Here is a 19,994-nt window from a genome sequence, read left to right as displayed (position 1 = left end):
CCACAATGTGCAGGACACCCCCCAACGACAGAGCGTGATCCAGCCCCAAATGTCACTAATTGCTGAGGTTGGGAAATCTGTGCTAAACAGAACATGCCCGTGGACGGAATCTGTTGGTGAGGTCAGCAAGTTTCTGAAAATGAGCAGATGGGCCAGAAGCTCAGGGATGGCCCTCTCCCGTCCAGACATCGCAAAGCGCCGACCTGTTTCCTTTATGCTTCTGCAGAAGTGATTTTCCACCGCATGCCCACCACTCTTCCTTATTAAGTAATCACCACCCACAGCCCCTCATTTCCATGTCTGTAACCACCCCAGGTACAAAGGATGCCCTGTTCACGAGAGGCAGATGGAGATCAGCCAATTACAAGCCTATTAGACTAGAGCATGGGCGCCTGCCTTATCTCATCTCTGTGGGCTGCGCGTTTGAGATTGGTAGCTTTGTGCCCGTTCATTCCTTCAGTCCCATGACTGCCCAACCTGGTTCTCTAATTCTTGCTGGTGGAGCACAGCTTCCTGTTCCAAACCAGAATCACCCCCTTAGTATATCCTAAGCAGCAGCAACATCCATCCTTCTGCATACTGTATTCATAGCTGATTATATGACTCACGTTTCAGTAGTCTTCATTAAAATGAGGTGAAAGATCAACATTTTGGATAGACCTTTGTTGTTATGCAGGAGTATGTCTAGAGCATCTGTTTCTGGTCAAAAAAACTAGAACAGTTGTTATAAAGTCAAAAATGCCTACAGAGGCCAGGCAGGTAATTGGAAGGCAGAAAGCAGGCCATTTGAAATAGGGAGTCATGGGAACTGGGAGACACTGGGCGGGAGCTCACCCAGGCTGGAAGTATCTGTCCCTCACGTCTAGCCAATGCTGCAGAATGGCATTTGGACCCAGTGTGAGTATGGCAAGACCTTTTGACATTTCAGTAGAAATCTGAAGTCGTAAATACATTCATTTATTTTAACATGCAGGATGTCTAAAACCATATATGTTCCCTCCATGTGGTCTGTGAGTCATCAGAGGGCGATCTCTACTTAGGTTCTTGGGAGCCATCTGCTCTCTGCATATGAAAGTAAACTTGGCCAGAAGGTTAGAAATGGACCAGGTTAAGGGGGAGGGGGGATGAATTGAAGACCTGCCCAATTCAGGAGAAATGGCATTCCCACCCATCCCCAAAGCAAAGGCTCATCCAACCCCATTGGCTCACAGGGGCCATTTGTGTGTTAGGCGTCCAACCAAGGTAAGGGCCTGAGCAAGGTTGCTTGCTTCCCACAGCACCCTGGGAAATGCTGCCTCCTTTTGTAGATGAGAAACCCAGGTGTCTCGGTAGTAGCTGCTATCACGTGACAAATAATAATTGCTCACGATTCCACGGGAGGATTTGAGCCTGGAAGTGTACAAGCTTTTATCTGTACCTTTTTTTGACCGATAGATGTGGCTTGGAGCTGAGGATGAGTGTTTCTGAGCTTTAGAAAGGCTTTTTGTAGTTTTCGACCATATCCGTGTACGTGAAGTGGAACAAAGCCCATCGGATGGCCAAATGAGAATCCTAAATGCCTCAAGTGCATGAGGACAGCAGGGACAAAGTTAGCCCATGTGTCGTTTTCCTGAGCAGCTTGCATCCTGTGCCTGAGGGAAGTTGGTAATAAATACAGCCACCCCCTACCGCTCCCCGCCACACCATTCCCTAGGGCTCCCCAGCGGGCCTGAACCTCAGTTGTCTGTAGGAGTATCTCACTCGATACCCTGAATTGGTGTCCTTCCCTCCATTCTCACTGCGTTCCCCTCTCACATCAACTATGCGTGTATGAATCCTTGTCTCGGGTGTCTGCTGCTGGGAGAACCCAAACCAAGACCCAAGGGAATCTCAGGTTCTTTGGTTATTGCCGAAACTGGATTATCTTTGCTTCTCTTGAAGCTAGTCTGGTCACCCAGCCTTAGCCATCTGCATTTATTATGCAGAGGCTTACGTTGTCCTAGGGGGTAGGTAATAACAGAATAGAACACGTCTTAACTCAGACTTACTAGGAGGACAGTTCAACAATCAGAAGAGGGGGATGATATAAATCAGAAGGATTTAGTTGGTCACAGAGGAGACACTTGATTGCTGTGACCCCTGCCACGTTCCCATGGGTTAAAGCACGACTGATTGTCCACAGTGCAGCCCTGCCAGGTGATAAGAGGTGACTTTCTTTCATCTTTTTGTTTAATTTCCTAACAACTCGAGAGAACTCCCTGGCCCTGCAAATTACTTTGGATTGTAACAAAAAAGATCCAGAACCCTTTTTCTATTTCTTTTAATAGTCATTCAGGGACACGGTGTAATTGAATTAAGACACTTCCAAGAGGTGAATTATAGGATAATAATTCAGACCTTTCCATTTAATAGGAGCCAGCCTGTGGCCTTGGGTCCACTAGTTCTGAAGGGGTGAATTACTGCTCCATAACTCACAAGGTCCCATTTAAAGAGACCCTGGTTAAAGGGAATTAGCATCAACAACCAAGTCAGCAAAGGCGATCCAAGATCTAAGGGGAGACACGGAAATGAATTTGGAATCTTGGCTCCCCACTTCAAAGAAGTCCGATGTGAGAGACTAATGTGTCAGCTCCTCAGTGAAGAATGAAGGGCCTCCCAGCCAAGCAGGGCTCTGGGTGTTTTTCCCCAGCGCCCCGACGTGTGTGTGTGAAAGTCTCGGGCACTCTATCCTTTCAGATCTGGCAAAATAACTAATTAGGCTTTCACTTAGCCAGGACACAGGTGAGGTGTTCAGCAGGTTCCTGCATCCTGGAGGAAGAATGGACAGTGACATCCTAGGACCCCCCAGTGTCCTTCTTCCTGTCCTCCCCATGCGCTTTTTTCTCACCGATGCCTGAAATTGTAACATTTGCAATTCATTTAATTGGGTTCAACGTTAACATTCTTTCTATTTCTTCTTTTTAAAAAGGAGTCAACGTTATACATAAGTAAATGTATTGCCCTTAACTCCTAGACAGATATGAGTTCAAATCTAAACTCTACAATTGACAGTCTGTGAAATGGCTTACATCCTTTGAGGTTCAATTTTCTTGTCTGTAACGTGGGGATTATAATAATGCTAACTGCTTAGGGCTGTCATGAAGAGTAGAGAGAAGCATGGATTGAATACTTAGCAAAGTGCCAGGTAAGAGTAAGGCTTTGATAAATAATAAATATTATTGTTGAAAACTGTCCTTCAGAGAGTGTTCCCTGTGCCAGGAATCCCATAGCTGTACTCTCTTTCAAATTCCAGAATGTGAATATCACTCCACATAAGAAATAAAGGATGATTAATTCAATATAGTTCATAGATACCTTTCTCTAGTATGGCACCAATGGGTAGGTGGCCACCTCTGAGGTCAGTCTGACTATTTGAAATTTCTAGAAACCTAGAGAAAACTACCTCAACTCCAAAGGTTCCCATGCAGTTTTAGGAGCTTGGTACCCAGCCTGTGGGACCTGCCCCATTTTCATTCCCTCTCAGAACTTCTGCCTGTCATCTGCCAACCTTCTGCTATCTGTCCCAAACTTTTACCCAGAGATAAAAGGAAAAAGCTTATAATTCATTACAGTTCATTAAAATGAAAATAAAATTTATTTTGCATCAAAATGAAGAAAATACATTTATTATTAGCATATAAATGGTATTTTTTAATGTCACTCTGCCTCAAAATCACTTACATTTTCAATGATCACAGCACACAAAATTAATTTTTGATAGCCTTTTGTGATTTGGCTGAAAATTCTTATTTCTTTTTGTGCTTTAAACAGCAAACTGTATCCAGTGCTATTCATAGCAAATTTTAGATAATGAAGCAATTAAAAATACATGGATTTAAGATCTTATCTCATTTTTCCTTTGGCCTATTTCTGCTTCATTATTCATGAAGGGATATGTTTAATTCAGAGTTAGTAATTGCAGATATATCTAGTATAAATTGTGCCTCATATTCTTTACCCATTTCAATTTATTTTAGCAAATAGATCTCTGTTTGAAAAAAAGTAGTTGAGAGAAGGGAGAGTATGATTAAAATGCAGAAATCTGTGTGCATGCATGTGTGTATGTGTGTGCGTGTATGCGTGTGTTGATTGGCATATCCAAACAAGATTTCACAGATGTGAATAATTACCAAAAATTTACCAAGAGCTGGGTACCATGTTGAACAATTACACATGGCATTTCATTCAGTCCTAAGAGTAACAATCTTACACGGGAGGTGCAATTACTACTATTTCTTTGCTATGAGACCGAAGCTCAGAGAGGTTACAAAACTACCTGGAAGTCACGCAGTTAGAAATGACAGAGAACTGAGATCAGAGCCTGGCTTGTCTGCCTCCAGGGCCTATATGTCCAGCCACCCATTACACTGTTCCTTGTGTCCCGGGGCTACGTGCATCTGAATCTCGAAGCGGTTGGTCAGAGGCCTTTGAGGTCACTCTGCTGCTTTGTCTCACAGTATCCCGTGTTCATAAAGTTGCTGGTCCAAGGAGCATGTCACTAAGTTGGTTTTCCCGTGAGCCCTAAATATATCTTAGAAGTTTATCCTAGGGAAGTAACGGAACAAGTCCATAAGTAATGCGACGTCACGGGGCATTATGTACCAATAAAAAAGAGAAAAAGAGAAGAGAAAAAAGGGAAGAGAAGAAAAGGAAAAAAACAAATAGCCTCGAAAATTTCTGTTATAGGTGAAATAAATTCTGGGGCGCTGGCTCAGTGTTATACTTTGGAGCTGTTAACACTCACGATGAGAATCTAATTTTCCTGGCGTGTGGAAATCTTCCTGGTAAGTTGTTAAGTAACGACAGCAGATGTGTAAAACAGTAGTGTAATGTGCTCTTATTTGAACAAACAACATATAGGCACACATATGTCTATGTAAGAGAAGCAAGAGAGTCTAGAACAGTGCTATCCAATAGAAACACAATACAAGTCACATACATATTTAAAGTTTTCTAATAGTCGCATTAAAAAGTAAACTGAACAGGTGAAATTAATAACACATTTTATTTATCCTCAGATAGCCAACATACGATCGTTTCAACCTCCAGCCGATCTAAAATTATTAGTATTTTTACTTTGTTTTTTTTTGGCAGAAGTCTTTGGATTCTAGCCCAGATCATGAGTTCTTCTCCAGTGTAACATTGCCCATGGGTTGCTTTCTCTGTAATATCAAAATTTCACCCTAATTACTTAATTATACTTCGAGGTGATCATGTTGACACTGCTCCTGAAAAGAAAACTTTAATTAAATGGAAAGTGTCTTCGCTGATTGCTTTACTCCATCAACACGTTGCATTGGCCCCCCACTATGTGCTTCTCTGTTCTAGGTGCTGGGGATCCAGGAGACGACACAATAGGCAAAATCACCACCCTTATGGCACACGAGTTCTGCCAAGGGAGGCACATAGAAAAAAATGCAAGCAAAAAAAAAAAAAAAATACACAGTATGGCAGGTGTTGATGAGAGCTACAGAGGAAACTCTCTTGGTCATTTCAAAGTGTTGACAATGACAGACATATTAAGGAATGCCAGAAAAGGAAGCTGTGACTCTCTGGGTCCACACAGTGCAGAGAGGAGAGAACAGGCTTGAGAGATAAAATGTAAAATGTAAGTGACAAGGAGAGGAACAGGGGCGGCAGGGGGGCAGGGGAATCAGGAATTTATAGGCAGATGTAATCAAGAGGAATATAAACCCTGAGGATTCCACAGAAATCCTGGGATGTTAGACTCACAGGACTTGGGATGGCAGCTTAGGCCAAATCTATTTAAAACTCAAAGGGGTAACTCCAGCTTAACATCTGTCTGGCTCAAACTTACTTAGGACACCAAATATTTGGAGAGTCCTATCACTAAAAGTTTTTTTTCTAAGTTTATCTCTTTATTTTTGAGAAAGAGACAGAGAGTGAGCAGGGGAGGGGCAGAGAGAGGGGAAGAGAGAGAATCCCAATCAGCCTTCTTATTGTTAATACAGAGCCTGGTGCAGACCTTGAAATCACGAACCCTAAGATCATGACCCGAGTCGAAACACAGGGTTGGATGCTTAACAGACTGAGCCATCCAGGTGCCCTGAGAGTCCTATCCTTTTAATTTGGTTTATTCTTAGTGGATGTGGCCTGTGGTTTAAACCTGATTTTCAAGCTGTTTTTTTTTTTTAAGTTTATTTTATTTATTTATTTTAAGAGAGACAGAGACAGCATGAGTGGGGGAGGGGAAGAGAGAGAGGGAGTCAGAATCCCAAGCAGGCCCTGTGCTGCCAGTACAGAGCCCGATGCAGGGATCAAACTCACGAAACCATGAGGTTGTGACCTGAGCCAAAACCAAGAGTCGGACGCTTAACCGACTGAGCCACCTAGGCATCCCTCAAACTGGTTTTTTAAAAATCTACACTTAGTAACAGATTTGTGGGTGAAGAACGTGAATAGGCAAATGGGCTGTTTCAAATAGTGCATCTCCTTGGCATACATAAAGTGTTATTTGGGATGGAAGAGAGCCTGATTTACGGAAATCCTCCCTGATCCCATAGAGACACAGAATCAAGGGATGTGGGTTCCACCACCCCGGCATGCAAATGACCATGCCCGGCAATTGTTTACAGCACACGTTTCTCGACTGCAGAGAAGATGGTGTTCCAGAAAATAGGTGGGATTCAGTGTGCATGCCAGTTGTTCATCCTGCCAGGAAGCCAAGCCATCTAGATGTGCTCCTAATATGCGCTCACCTTCACCCCAAGTAAATCTCTGTCATCACGTATAAATGCTCTAACATAATGTCTGTGTTCCATCTTGGCTGGTCACTGACTGTCTTGGGAAGGTTACCATAAATCTCCCGAGCCTCAGTTTCCCCTCCTGGAAAGAAAGAATAATTATTAAAATGAGGAGGATAAATGTGTTTGTCCTGAGGATCAAAAAGGGAAAAATCTCAGCTGAAACTCTGGCCAGTGGCAAACTCTTCATAAAAGCTAGTAACACATAAATGAAAACATCTAGACCATCGGCAGAGAGCTACCTGAATTTTATTTCTTTTCCTTTTTTTTCCCCCCAGAGAAAAATGACAGGGACTCACTTTCCAAGAAATTACACTATGTTCAATGACTTCCCATCAAGAGTAAGCAGTGTTCCGTATCCTGCCATTGGTAAGTATCAAATGGGCCCATGTCAGACAAGGCATGGCTTTTAATCTCCCTTTATTTGCCGTGTCACCTGTCAGTGACCTTGACTGTTGCCGGCTGCCTCGTGTTCTGCAGTTTACTGATAAGTGTGTTTACAGCTTTTGAAGTCATGTCTGCCGAAAACCACATCTGGTTCACCACCGCCTCGACAGACACACAATGAAATACAAAGGCTAATTCTGTGGTGTGCACAATCCGTGTCTGTTTTCCCAGAGGATTCCAGATGGAGTGAGCTCAGCAGAGGCACTTCTGTGATGGCTGGCGATCCTGGGGGAGGAGTGAGCACGGGGTGTGTGACCTGAAGCCTTGGCCCCACCTATCGGGGTGCCGTGATCTCAGACAAGGGAGGGGAGGGCGAGCTCTCTTCCAGGGAGGGCTGCAGTGCTCTGCGGCACCCCCTCCCTCCCCGTTTAGTCCACCAGGAACTTCTGTGCAGAGCCAGGCTGAGATTTCTCAAATGGAATAACCTTTCCTGCCGTAGCCGTTTCACTCGGTGAACATAACGTGGACATCAAGGTCGGGTGGGAGTTCAGGGCTGTAGGAGTAGCGGGAGAGGCATCTTGTACTTTATTGGGGGCACGGACGATGGTGTCTATATTTAGGAGGCCAATGAAAATATCAGCTGTCGTTTATGGAGTACGTCCTGCATGCCAGGTGCTAGTCTTGAGTGCTTTCCATGCCTGTTCTGTGAGGCAACTCTAGGCGTTGTCACGTCCACTTGACAGATGTGGAGACTAGAGCTCACAGAGGTCAAGCGACTGGCTCAAGGTCGGACCGTCCTCAGAACTTGAATTAAAAAATTTTTTTTGACATTTTTATTTATTTTTGAGAGACAGAGCACAAGTGGGGGAGGGGCAGAGAGAGAATGAGACACAGAATCTGAAGCAGGCTCCAGGCCCTGAGCTGTCAGCACAGAGCCCGATGCAGGGCTTGAACTCACAAGCCGAGAGATCATGACCTGAGCTGAAGTCAGACGCTTAACCTACTGAGCCACCCAGGCGCCCCTCCCCCGCCTTAGAACTTGAGTTGTTGCAAATTTTTGACTGTTTGTGTAGCTCATTCTTGTTGAGTGTATGTCTCGCAGGTTAACTGCAGGGTCCTGGGCTGTACCCACATCACTGCTAGAACCTGCCAGTCCATTTTCCAAAGTCATTTGATCAACTTAAGCAGCACGGACAGATTTGACGGGGAGTCTGGCTGATTCCTGCCCTGATGTTTTTTACTGCTGAAATACACCCCACCAAAGTGCCAGGTGTAAGTAATGCAGACTTGCTGGGAAACCTTTGCTCCTGGCAAATAGAGGGTTTTGTTGTGGAGGTTGTTTTGTTTTGTAAACATTTTTTAGTGACATATAACACACATAAAGCAACGTGCATAAACCTCCAGCTAGCAGCTCATTGAAACTTACAAAGTGATTATTCCCACGAGACCACTGCCTGATCAAGGCACAGAATGTGACTAACACCCCTGACAGCTTTCCTCTGACTTTGTTCTTGTTCAAGATTATCTCTACTCTGTTGACCCTTTGCATTTGCATTTCCATATGTATTTTAGAATCATGTGGTCACTTTCTACACCGGAAAACCTGCTGGGATTTTGAATAAGATTGTTTTCAAGTGATACGTTAATTTAAGAATTTTGTTAGATTGGTGGTTTTTTTCTTCCTTACCTCAAAAGAATTCACTAATGAAGTCATTTGCGCTGGGTGTGTGTGTGTGTGTGTGTCTGTCTGTGTGTGGGCAGGAAGGATGGATTATGATTACAACTGTAGATACAATTTCTTTATTAGCTAAAGGAGCATTCAAATTTTCTGATATTTCTTCTGTCAGTTTTGCTAAGTTGTTTTTAAAGACATATTTGCATTTTATCTCCATTTTTCAAATCTGTTGGCTTTAGACTGTTTCAGAGTGCATGAAGGAATTACTTTATGTGATGGAAATACTCTGTGTCCTGGTTGTGGTGGTATTTATATGGGGATGTGCACTGGTTGAGACTTCTTTAACTGTACACTTAAAATGGGTAGACTTTATTATTTCACCTATAATTTTGGAAAAAATTAAAACGTCCAATAAAATCAAATGTTGGTAGTAAAGTGGGAGATACTGCAGGAGAGGGTATACATGGAAAACAATTTGGAAATACCTTTAAAAATGGAAAATGTGTATATGCTGGCACTTGGACATTCTTCCTGTAAGTGCACACTTTAGGGAAATTCTCCCATCCATGTTCCAGGAGATAGTATGACATTACTACAGCAAGGTTTGTAAGAGAAGAAACATGAAAAAAGCGTCACCGTATCTAGAATATTAGTGGTGGTAAATCAGCATGGTAGACTGGTATTTCGCTCTTAAATATAGTGATTTAGAACTCCGCATTTCAACCTGGATAAAGCTTTCAAACAAGTTTTTTTTTTTTTTTTTTTTTTTTTAAGTTGCAAAAGGAACACCATAGTTGATGCCATGGATGTAACTTTTTAGAAAAAACCGTTCTTCCATTTTTCCCCCATTGTAAGAACCATTTGAGTTGGGCACAGGGAATCCGGAAGGAAGATGTCCTTGCAGGGAGCTGTGGCCATGTCTCGCTACTTTCAGTGGGATATGAGCTCTACAATTTGGCAGCTTCCCAGAACCTTCCTTCAGGGTAGCTGGTCAGCTCTCAGCTCTCCTGCTCCCCTTCCTCTTCCTTGTCTTGGGATGGGCTTCCTGTATCTGGTTTCCTAGAGCCGCCATAACAAAGTAGCATAAACTGAGTGGCTTTAAACAACAGAAATGTATATTCCCTTATAGGTCTGGAGGCAGGAAGTCCTACCAGCACGGCCATGCTCCAGCACGGCCATGCTCTCTTGTTGGCTCCAGGGGAGAATCTGTCTCATGCTTTCCCCCTAGCTTTGGGTGTTGCTGGCAACACCTTGGCATTCCTTGGCTTCTAGACACATCATTCCAATATCTGCCTTTGTCTTCACATGACGTTCTTCCCTGTGTGTCTAAATCTGTGTCTGTCCTCTTCTCATGAGGACCCACGTTACTTCATCTTAACTCGATTACATTTTTTTTTAATTTTTTTTAATGTTTGTTTATTTTTGAGACAGAGAGAGACAGAGCATGAATGAGGGAGGGTCAGAGAGAGAGGGAGACACAGAATCTGAAGCAGGCTCCAGGCTCTGAGCTATCAGCACAGAGCCTGATGCGGGGCTTGAACTCATGGACTGTGAGATCATGACTTGAGCTGAAGTCGGTCGCTTAACTGACTGAGCCACCCAGGCGCCCCTTAACTCGATTACATTTAAACCCATTTCCAAATAAGGTCTCATTGATAGATACTGGGGGTTAGGATTTCAACACATCTTTTTGGTAGACACCCACAACACCCTCCTCTCTTCCTTCTTCTATTTCTTCTCTACCCCTTCTATCCTTTCTGTTGACTGAAGTAAGGATGTGATAGCAGGGGCTGGAATAGCCATCTTGGACCAAGAAATAAATTTTAGAATGGAATCCATGCATGGAGGAGCTATAAGATAGGAAGGAGGCTGGGTTCTTGATATCATAAAGAAGCCACATCAGGTCTGGACTCTCTATCAAGACTTTAATATGACAGGGAAATAAATATTTCTCTTTAAAGACCCCTCTTCCCTTTACTTCTGGGTTTACTTCAGGTTTGTGGCCAAACCTAATCTTAACACACACACACACACACACACACACACACACACACACACACACAAAGTCATCTGTATAACTTTACGTTTCCCTATGTTCCATACGTATGTTTATGGAACATAAGTGGTAGCATATCAAATATATGAACACAGGAAGAAAGAGTAGAATGGGAAATGATAATCCATAGGACCTTAACTTCTATCAGGTTCTGTTTCTTCTCTTAACAGAAGATAAAGCAAACATAGCAAATGTTTAAATAGTTATGAATTCTAGAAGGTGGGAACGAGTGTCACAACCCATGATAATGTTAATTCTTGAAGTCTGAATTTTTAAAATGTATCCTCCTCAAAATGCCCTCAAAAATTGAGAGGACTCTATCCACACCTTTTACTTGAATCACATGGATTGACCTGAAATTTCCAGAACCGACTGGCTATTTTCTTACCTCTGACCATACTGCTTCCCCTCACTGTCATGTCCTTCTGGCCTTTTTCACCACGTGTTCCAGATCTCAGCTCGGAGTCAAATAACGGGTGTTGGGGCCTCTGAGGAGCCATGTAGAGAACCCACAAAAGTGAGATTCCTACCTATCAGATTCCAGAATAAAAGCCTAGGTGGTGATACATTTTTCATAATAATTCAAGTGATAGAAGTTGTGCTTGCTCACTTTACAGCGTCCAGAGACCAGTGTTGCAAAAGTATATAAAAGTAAAAATTGAAACCCAGCCGTTTATCATGTCTACTGTATCCTAGAGGCAACTCATTTGAATAAAGATTTAAATATTTTAAAACCAAACTGTAAAGTGTTAGGTTAAATAACAAGAGAGTCTTTTTAAAATCGTGTGGTAAGGAAGGACTTTCTTACGTGGGACAAAGGCAGCAACTTTAAATAACCAGACTCATTTTTCTGTGAGAAAAATAGTTTTAAAACTGCTTTGTGAATGAAAAGCTGGGAAAATATTTGTAACATACACGATGGACCAGAATGACAATATTCTTCATATGTAAAGGGATATTTCAAATTAATATAGAAAGAAAAGACACAGAAAGGAAACGTTTTTACACTGAAGCATTGTTGTGACATACGATATTAACAAATTGGCAATTTTGAAAGGCCAAACTAAGTGCAACTTACATATGTGACAATAAATCTGTAACAATACATGACAATACCTACCGATGGGGAGAATGTGGGAGAAATTGACATACTCGTGTCGCACTGATGGAATCGAAAATCAGCAAAACCTTCGAGAGAAAATCTGGCCCTGTGTATCAACGCCTTAAAAAGATATGTGATTTTACCTCCATGATTTCAATGCTAGGAATTCATTCTGACAAAATAAAGGAGGGTATGTGCAAGAAATCAGGTATGAACATTTACCACACGGTTGTGTATGGCGGTGAGGAAACTTGTACACAACCCCAATGTCCACATTTAGAGTCTTCATTAAACAAATTGTGTTGCATTCATTTAACAGAATAGTGTGAGTAGGATTTTAAAATGTTTTAATTTCTAATTAAGATGAAAATGATTTAATTTAACATGAAGTGAAAAATGAATGGATTAAAAATAGTGTGGATTGCAGGGGCGCTTGGGTGGCTCAGTTGGTTAAGCGTCCGACTTCGGCTCGGGTCATGATCTCACCATCAGTGGGTTCGAGCCCCGCATCGGGCTCTGTGCTGATGGCTCAGTGCCTGGAGCCTGCTTCCGATTCTGTGTCTCCCTCTCTCTCTGCCCCTCCCCCGCTCAAGCTCTGTCTGTGTCTCTCTGAAAAATAAATAAATAGCAGACACCATTGTGTGGTTGTTCCTCACAAGGAGGTAACATCTTGGAGCAAAAGAGGCATGTCTTGCTCTGTCACTGTCATCTCATTTTGTGACTTAAAAAATGGCGAATGGTGAATTAAGAATATCCTCACTCAGTTTTTTAAGTCATGGTTTCATTGGCCAGTTTCCCACTTCTTCGTTAACAATTTTTTTTTTAACTTTTATTTATTTTTGAGAGAGAGAGAGAGAGAGCCTGAGAGGGGAAGGGGCAGAGAGGGAGACACAGAATGTGAAGCAGGGGGCGCCTGGGTGGCGCAGTCGGTTAAGCGTCCGACTTCAGCCAGGTCACGATCTCGCGGTCCGTGAGTTCGAGCCCCGCGTCAGGCTCTGGGCTGATGGCTCGGAGCCTGGAGCCTGTTTCCGATTCTGTGTCTCCCTCTCTCTCTGCCCCTCCCCCGTTCATGCTCTGTCTCTCTCTCTGTCCCAAAAATAAAAAAAAAAAAAAAAAAAAAAAAGAATGTGAAGCAGGCTCCAGGCTCCAAGCTGTCAGCACAGAGCCCGACGCGGGGCTTGAACTCATGAACCGTGACATCATGACCTGAGCCAAAGTCGGACGCTCAACTGACTGAGCCACCCAGACAGCCCCCATTAACAATTTTTTTAAATCGAAAATCGCAAATTACCTGAGCTGGAATGATTCATTTCTCCAAACCGGGGTTACGTAGCTAGACAGACTGAAGTCTAGAGAGATGAGGTGACTTGTGTCACATGGCAGGTTAGGGGCAGGCCAGGACCAGAGACCCAGGCTGACAACCGTCCTTCTGGGGCTTGCTCCCACACCAGTTTGCTTAGCAGCCCTTCAGATTTCCTTTTGTTGTCTGAAGAGATCTGACACAACAGTGAGTTTCCAAAGGGGATGAATGAAAGTTTCTGCATAGGCCGCCCTGGGGCAATGAGAAAGGAAGAAATCTGGGTGTCCATGTGAAACAAGATTCGAAGCTAGATTTTTAGAATGTCCCATCCTTGTCTCCAAACGCTGACATTCAATGTGTGTGTGTGTGTGTGTGTGCGCGCGCGCGCACGTCTTTATTCTGTGGGAAAAAGATGGAAGAAAGCTTCACTGCAGGCAGCATGGCGGACTCAGCCTCTCCAACCCCCGTCCTCAGAAACAGGCCCCAAGCCCGTTGATTTCTTTTCTCCAGTGTGCCTTGATGCTTTCCTTCCTGGCTCTAGAATTTGCTGGGTCATTGCGTCTCTATTTCCACCTCGCTTCATCTGAATAGCCACAGTGTCAATGAGTGAATTCAGGCTCCCAGCTGGGGGCCCCGGAGAGTTTATTTCTGAAAATGGACCTGTCTTCACCCTTAATGCAGTCTCTGTATACACAACCTCTGAGCAAACAGCTGGAAAGTGAGTTGAGTCAACCAGGCAGTTGGCCTGTATGTGGCTTTCTGTATTACACACTTTCTCATTTTAAATCCTCATAACTCTGTGAGGGCGTAGGAGCTACTATCCCCATTTTGCGGATGAGAACACTGAGTCTTGGGGAGGAAAAGTGACTTGCCTGGGGTTATAGAACAGCAAGGGCTCAGACTGGCTGGGAAGCCAAGTGTTCCAGTTATAAGAAAGTTAAATTTGGGGGCGCCTGGGTGGCTCAGTCGGTTGAGTGTCCGACTTCAGCTCAGGTCACGATCTCACGGTTCGTGAGTTCGAGCCCCGCGTCAGGCTCTGGGCTGATGGCTCAGAACCTGGAGCCTGCTTCCGATTCTGTGTCTCCCTCTCTCTCTGCCTCTCCCCCATTCATGCTCTGTCTCTCTCTGTCTCAAAAATAAATAAACATTAAAAGTTTAAAAAAAAAAAAGAAAGTTAAATTTGCTTTCTTTTTTTTGGTGGGAAATTAAATCTGCTTTCCCCTTTCTGACAGCTACCATTCACTGTGAACTTCAGGGTGGCTGTCTGAAAAAAGTGACTTCAGTGTTTCCATAACGCTTAGGAATGAGTTACTAAAACTGACTTGGCTCTCAGCCTTAGCCCACAAGATTTAAAATTTTTTTTCTAATGTTTATTTATTTTTGAGAGAGAGAGAACACTAGTATACAAGTGGGGGAGGGGCAGAGAGAGAGGGGCACAGAGGATCCAAAGCGAGCTCTTTGCTCACAGCAGAGAGCCTGATACTCTGTCGTACTCTCAAACTCAGGAACTGCGAGATCATCCCTTGAGCCGAAGTCAGATGCTGAACCTACAAAGCCACCCATGTGCCCCAAAATGTGCAAATCTTATAAGTGTACAGCTTATGCATAGGTGTATGCCTTGTATAGCCACCATCCAGATCTAGTGATGAACATGTTCATCATCTCAGAAAAATTCCTCCTGACCTTTTCTGGTTAGTACCCCCACCCTTGGATGTAGCCACTGCCTGACTTCAAGCACTGTAGATGAGCATTGTCTGTGTTTGTTGTTGACATAAACTCATATCCTACAGTGGATACTCTTTTGGGTCTGCTGCCTTTCTCTCAACATCATGTTTCTGAAAATCATCTGTGTGATGATTTCCCATACTTCATTCTGTTTTATTGATGATTAGTATTACAATGTATGAATATACCTCAGTTATCTGTTTTCCTATTCATAGACATATCTGCATTGTTTCTAGCTTGGGGTTAAGCTATAGTGAATCAAGCTTCTGTGAACATTCTTGTACAAATCTTTTCTCGGACAAATGTCTTTGTTTCTCTTGAGTATCAGCCTAGGACTGGAACGGCAGGATCGTCCGGGTAGGGTAGGGGTCTATTTAATTGTATTACAAACTGCCAGCTTCTTTTCCAGAGTGATTGAAGTGTTTTGCACTCCCACTGGCAGTGTGTGGGAGTTCCAGTGGCTCCACATTTTTGCCAAGACTTCTGTCATTCGTTTTTATCTGATCTCCATTTTATCCGATCTCCACTTACAGGAAAGCAGGACGCTTTTCATCTCTCCATGAGTTACCCCCAATTTTAAAGTAATGATTTTTCATTTCTATTCTGGATTTCTTCCAACTGTCAGCTCTCCCTCCTTGTGCTCTATCCCAAACCTTACTTACTTTAGGACTGCTTACAAAGGAATGTAAATCAAACAGCTATCTCCTGTGAAATTCAGAGTAAACTGTGTGGTTGAGAAGTAGGTACAAGAAGGGCTCAATTTGGGGGCAGTCCGGCTGCCTAGGATTCTGGACTCGGATGCTCCTGTCTTTTACTGACTATGTGGTCTGAGACAGATCCTTTAATATCATAGCTTCGGATTCATTGACTATAATATACACACGGTGAAGATTAAATCCGTAAAGGATGTGAAAGGGCATTTCACGGACTGGAGACTTGTTGAATATGTTGCACATTTCTGTTTGCATCAGTCAGGATGGGCTGGGTTGTGCTGTGGTCACAGGCAGCCTCGAAATCTCCGTGGCTCAGCACAACAGACATTCCTTCTTATCCCTGCTGTCTGTCTGGCACTGCTTGTTGGAGTCCTCTCGTCAGTCACTCAGGAACATGGGCCAGTGGGGCTTCTGCCTGGACGCCCGGTTCCAAATGATAGCAGTGTGTGCTCGCTGGGATAAATTTAGGATCTGAGTCATTTTGTCAACGTGTGAACGGAGGAGAGTATTCTGTGATACACACTGGAGATACAGAAACCAAAGATACTGTGCCTGCTTCCAGGAGATGATAGCGTAATAATAATGACCCAACAACAATAAAAGTTAGCAGTAATAGCAAAAGCTACGGCCACTAAGAGTTATTAAGCCAGAGACGGTATTAACAGCTTATTTTATGCAGCAGGCATTTGCACAGTTAGAAAACTCAGATGGGTGAAAATGGAACTTTATTTTCCTGTAACTGAATTTAATTTCACTCTCAAGCATCCACTTCCATCACGCGCTGGAGATTGCATTAGAGGAAATGAAGTCACTGCAGGCTTCAGATTCAGTCTCTTGGAAATTACTCAGTTGACCCAAGCTTCTCTCTCCCTCGCGTTCCTTTCTTTCCTTCTCAGCAGGTGTGCCTGAAGTTCCTGGTGTGAAGTGAAGCCTCAGTATTGGGACATGCCAGCCAGTGGGGAGAAGGGTCACCATCTGTTGTCCCCACTTAGCGTGGCTTTGTGTCCCCTTTGTTTCCGCTGCTGCTGGCTGTGGGTCTGCAGGCACTTCAGTGCGTCCACATCCTCAGCCTCCAACCATGAGGACAGCTTCGGTCTCCTGGTTCTCATGGACGCTTGTCTGCCCTTCACGGGAGCTGAGAGCTTCCAGCTGCTTTCTGCCACAGTCGGGAGCTACAAGGTTCCCCCTCACTCCCCGCCACAGGCCCCTTAGCCTCTGCTACTCTATGGCCTGGGCACCATGTTGGACAGGGAGCTGTTCCATAAATCATATGGCCTCCTGGGACACAAAGCAGTGACTCTTTCGGTCTGGGATAAACACATCTGTGGTTTCTTTCATCATCTTAGGCCATATTTATTTGGTTTATCTAGAGTCAGCATGTATAATCCTAATGGTTTCAAATGACCTTCAAAAAACAAAATCTGTCCTCAAAAGATAGGCCAATTGGTGTTCCAGATGAAGATGGAAAACAATCAATACTGCTTTGTAATATGGATAATAACTGTGCAAGTTCAGGCCTGAAATAGTAGCAGAGGCCCGAGGCTGGAATCAATATGAATTAGGATTCTGTGTCCATTCGTCATTAAGGCTAATCAGTTGTTGGGTTTGAACAGAAGACTCATACCTTGATTGGAGCTGTCAGTGGTAGGGAGAAAATTAAAATGTGTTTGTGCTCCACTAGTGTGTTTGAATTTTGAGGCACCTGAAATCCTGCTCTGGCCTACAGTGGAGATGTTCTCATGTATGTTAGGAGGGAGTTGGAATACATAGTTAAGTGTTAAGTTCCCCTCTAGCTATGAAGTATTCTCTTTGATAATAGGAAAGTAAACAGAATCTTAATTCATTCCTTTATGACTTAATTTTTTCTGCATCAGGGAGGAACAGCAGCCAGTGTTTGGTATTTAAGGAAAACATACATTTAGAATTCATCTATATGCAGTCATATATGTTATGAATGTGAGTCCAAAAGATACCTCCCTTAATAAGCAAGTGAGAATTTATGAGCCTGTTCTCACCCACCTCACTGCCATTATTTATCTTATATTAATGGCCTCTCTACCCAGTAGACTGCTCTAGGTCTATTAAATTTTTTTTTAATGGCATCTTTTGGATTTGGGGCAAGCCATTGGGCTCTCAGCTCATTTGCAATTTCTCCATTGTTTATGAATCACCTGATTTATGTCAAAGGGATGTAGTGGCTCATTTTGAGCCTACTTTTGGCTCCCAATTGGATTCAAAGCATTTGAGCATGTCTTATGGGCCGTTTCATCAGGCATCTATTTGAATGAGTTGATTTCCACGGTGGGGATAGAGTTGTAAGGGGCAGTCGAGATGGTGGTTAACACATAAGGTACCTCAGGAGAACAACATAATCATAAAGACTGCTGGCTTTGAGGGTAGACATTCTTGGTCTCACTTCTTATCTCTATGGTCTTGGGCCAGTTACTTAAATTGGGGGGCTTTGTTTGTACATCTAAAAAATAAGGGGACACCTGTGTGGCTCAGTTGGTTACACATACGACTTGATTTCAGCTCAGGTCATGATCTCATGGTTCGTGGGATTGAGCCCCGCACGGAACTTGTTGGGATTCTCTGTCTCTGTCTGTCCCTCCCCCACTCATGCTGTGCTCATGCGCTCAGTCTCTCTCTCTCCTTCAAAATAAATGCACTTAAAAAAATGAGAACAATTACTACTAACCTCCTGTGATTGTTTAGAGGGTTCAGTAGGGTTCAGCACGTGAGGGGCTCAGCATACAGCCCAGCACAGAGTAAGGGCTCAGTACACCTTGGCTGTGGTTGTCCTGTCTGCCCCTTACCTGCCCCATGGACTTGTTTCTGACCTTCCATCGTGGAGGGCTGTAGGAAGAAGGCAAAAGAGCTGTTTGCACAACAGACCATGTGAAATGTTAAGGTGGGTCCAAAGGTCCTGGATTTTACATTTGAAATCAAGAGCCAGGGAAATATGAATTCTCATTGGTCATGACCTCATTTTTCCTTGGGCTTATGAGGCTTAGGGGAAATCAGGGGGCATTTATATTTGTCTTTCCATACCTATACTTCGTCTTTTTCGTTTTTCATATTAACAGAGCCAAAAACTGGCTGGAATGTTACTTCATGGAAAACTATTTCTCTACTCGCAGAACACTCCTGACACCATGTGTGTGGGCATTTTCCCCACACCAACAAATTCTCTAGCCCTCCAGATACCAACTGGGTACCCTATAATTAAGTTCTTTTGTTGTTGTTGTTTTGTTTTGAAAATAGGTCATACCTTTATTTATTTATTTATTTATGTATTTATTTATGTATTTATTTATTTTTAAGTAAGTTCTGTGCCCAACATGGGGCTTGAACTCATGACCCTGAGATCAAGATTCACATGCTCTACTGACTGAGCCAGGAAGGCACCCCTTCTACAATTCAGTTCTTTTAAAAAAATTTTTTTTAACATTTATTCATCTTTGAGAGACAGAGAGAGAGAGTGTGAGTGGGGGAGGAGCAGAGAGAGAGGGAGACACAGAATGCGAAGCAGGCTCCAGGCTCTGAGCCATCAGCCCAGAGCCCGACGCGGGGCTCGAACTCACGGTCCATGAGATCATGACCTGAGCTGAAGTCGGACGCTCGACCGACTGAGCCACCCAGGCGCCCCTACACTTCATTTCTGACACTAACCCAGAGTGAAAGCAGATTCCAAGGTTAAAGACTCAGTCCCACAGACTGCCCACCCCCACCCTCGCTTGGATGCCAGTTGCTAGTCCCAGATTGTCATCTGTACTTCTGACCACCTGGCTATGGTTCAGAGGTTTCTCTAACCCTCTCCTTCATATAATAACTCACAGAGCTCAGGGGAATGCCAACGCTCTGCTTCTGTTTACTCGCTTATTCTCAGGGATATTCTAAAGGATACAGATGGACAGTCAGATGAAGACTTACATAGGATGAGGTCTGAAAAAGTCCCGAGCATAAGAGCTTCTGTCTCTGTGGAGGAGATGTGCGTCCCCCTCCTGGCTCATGGATGTGTTCGCCACCCAGAAGCTCTCCAAACCCGATCGGTTAGGCATTTTTATGGAGGTCTTACCACACAGGCATGATCCATTATGACTTCAGTCTCTCTGGATGAGTGGGGGATGGGGTTGAAAGGTCCAAGCTTCGACTTTCCAGGCCTTCATCTAGGAGCCTGCTGAGAGTTCCATGATTAGCATGAAAGACGCCCCTGTCACCCAGGAAATCCTAAGGGATTTAGGAGCTCTGTGT

General features: G+C 43.7%; 1 long non-coding RNA gene across 1 annotated transcript; it reads right to left on the bottom strand.

The window, feature by feature from the left end:
• Positions 1 to 4,657: 4,657 nt before the first annotated feature.
• Positions 4,658 to 19,782, bottom strand: LOC125928450 (uncharacterized). The gene is made up of 4 exons (XR_007459669.1): positions 19,674 to 19,782; positions 18,439 to 18,596; positions 6,738 to 6,864; positions 4,658 to 5,180 (listed from the first exon to the last, which is right to left on the bottom strand). It is a non-coding gene; the product is annotated as an uncharacterized LOC125928450 (long non-coding RNA).
• Between the last annotated feature and the right edge of the window lie 212 nt (positions 19,783 to 19,994).

The sequence above is a fragment of the Panthera uncia genome, chromosome E3 (assembly GCF_023721935.1).
Source record: "Panthera uncia isolate 11264 chromosome E3, Puncia_PCG_1.0, whole genome shotgun sequence".
In the NCBI taxonomy this organism is placed as follows: Eukaryota; Metazoa; Chordata; class Mammalia; order Carnivora; family Felidae; genus Panthera; species Panthera uncia.
The sequence above is the reverse complement of the archived record's forward strand: the minus strand, read 5'-3'. Positions and strand labels throughout refer to the sequence as shown.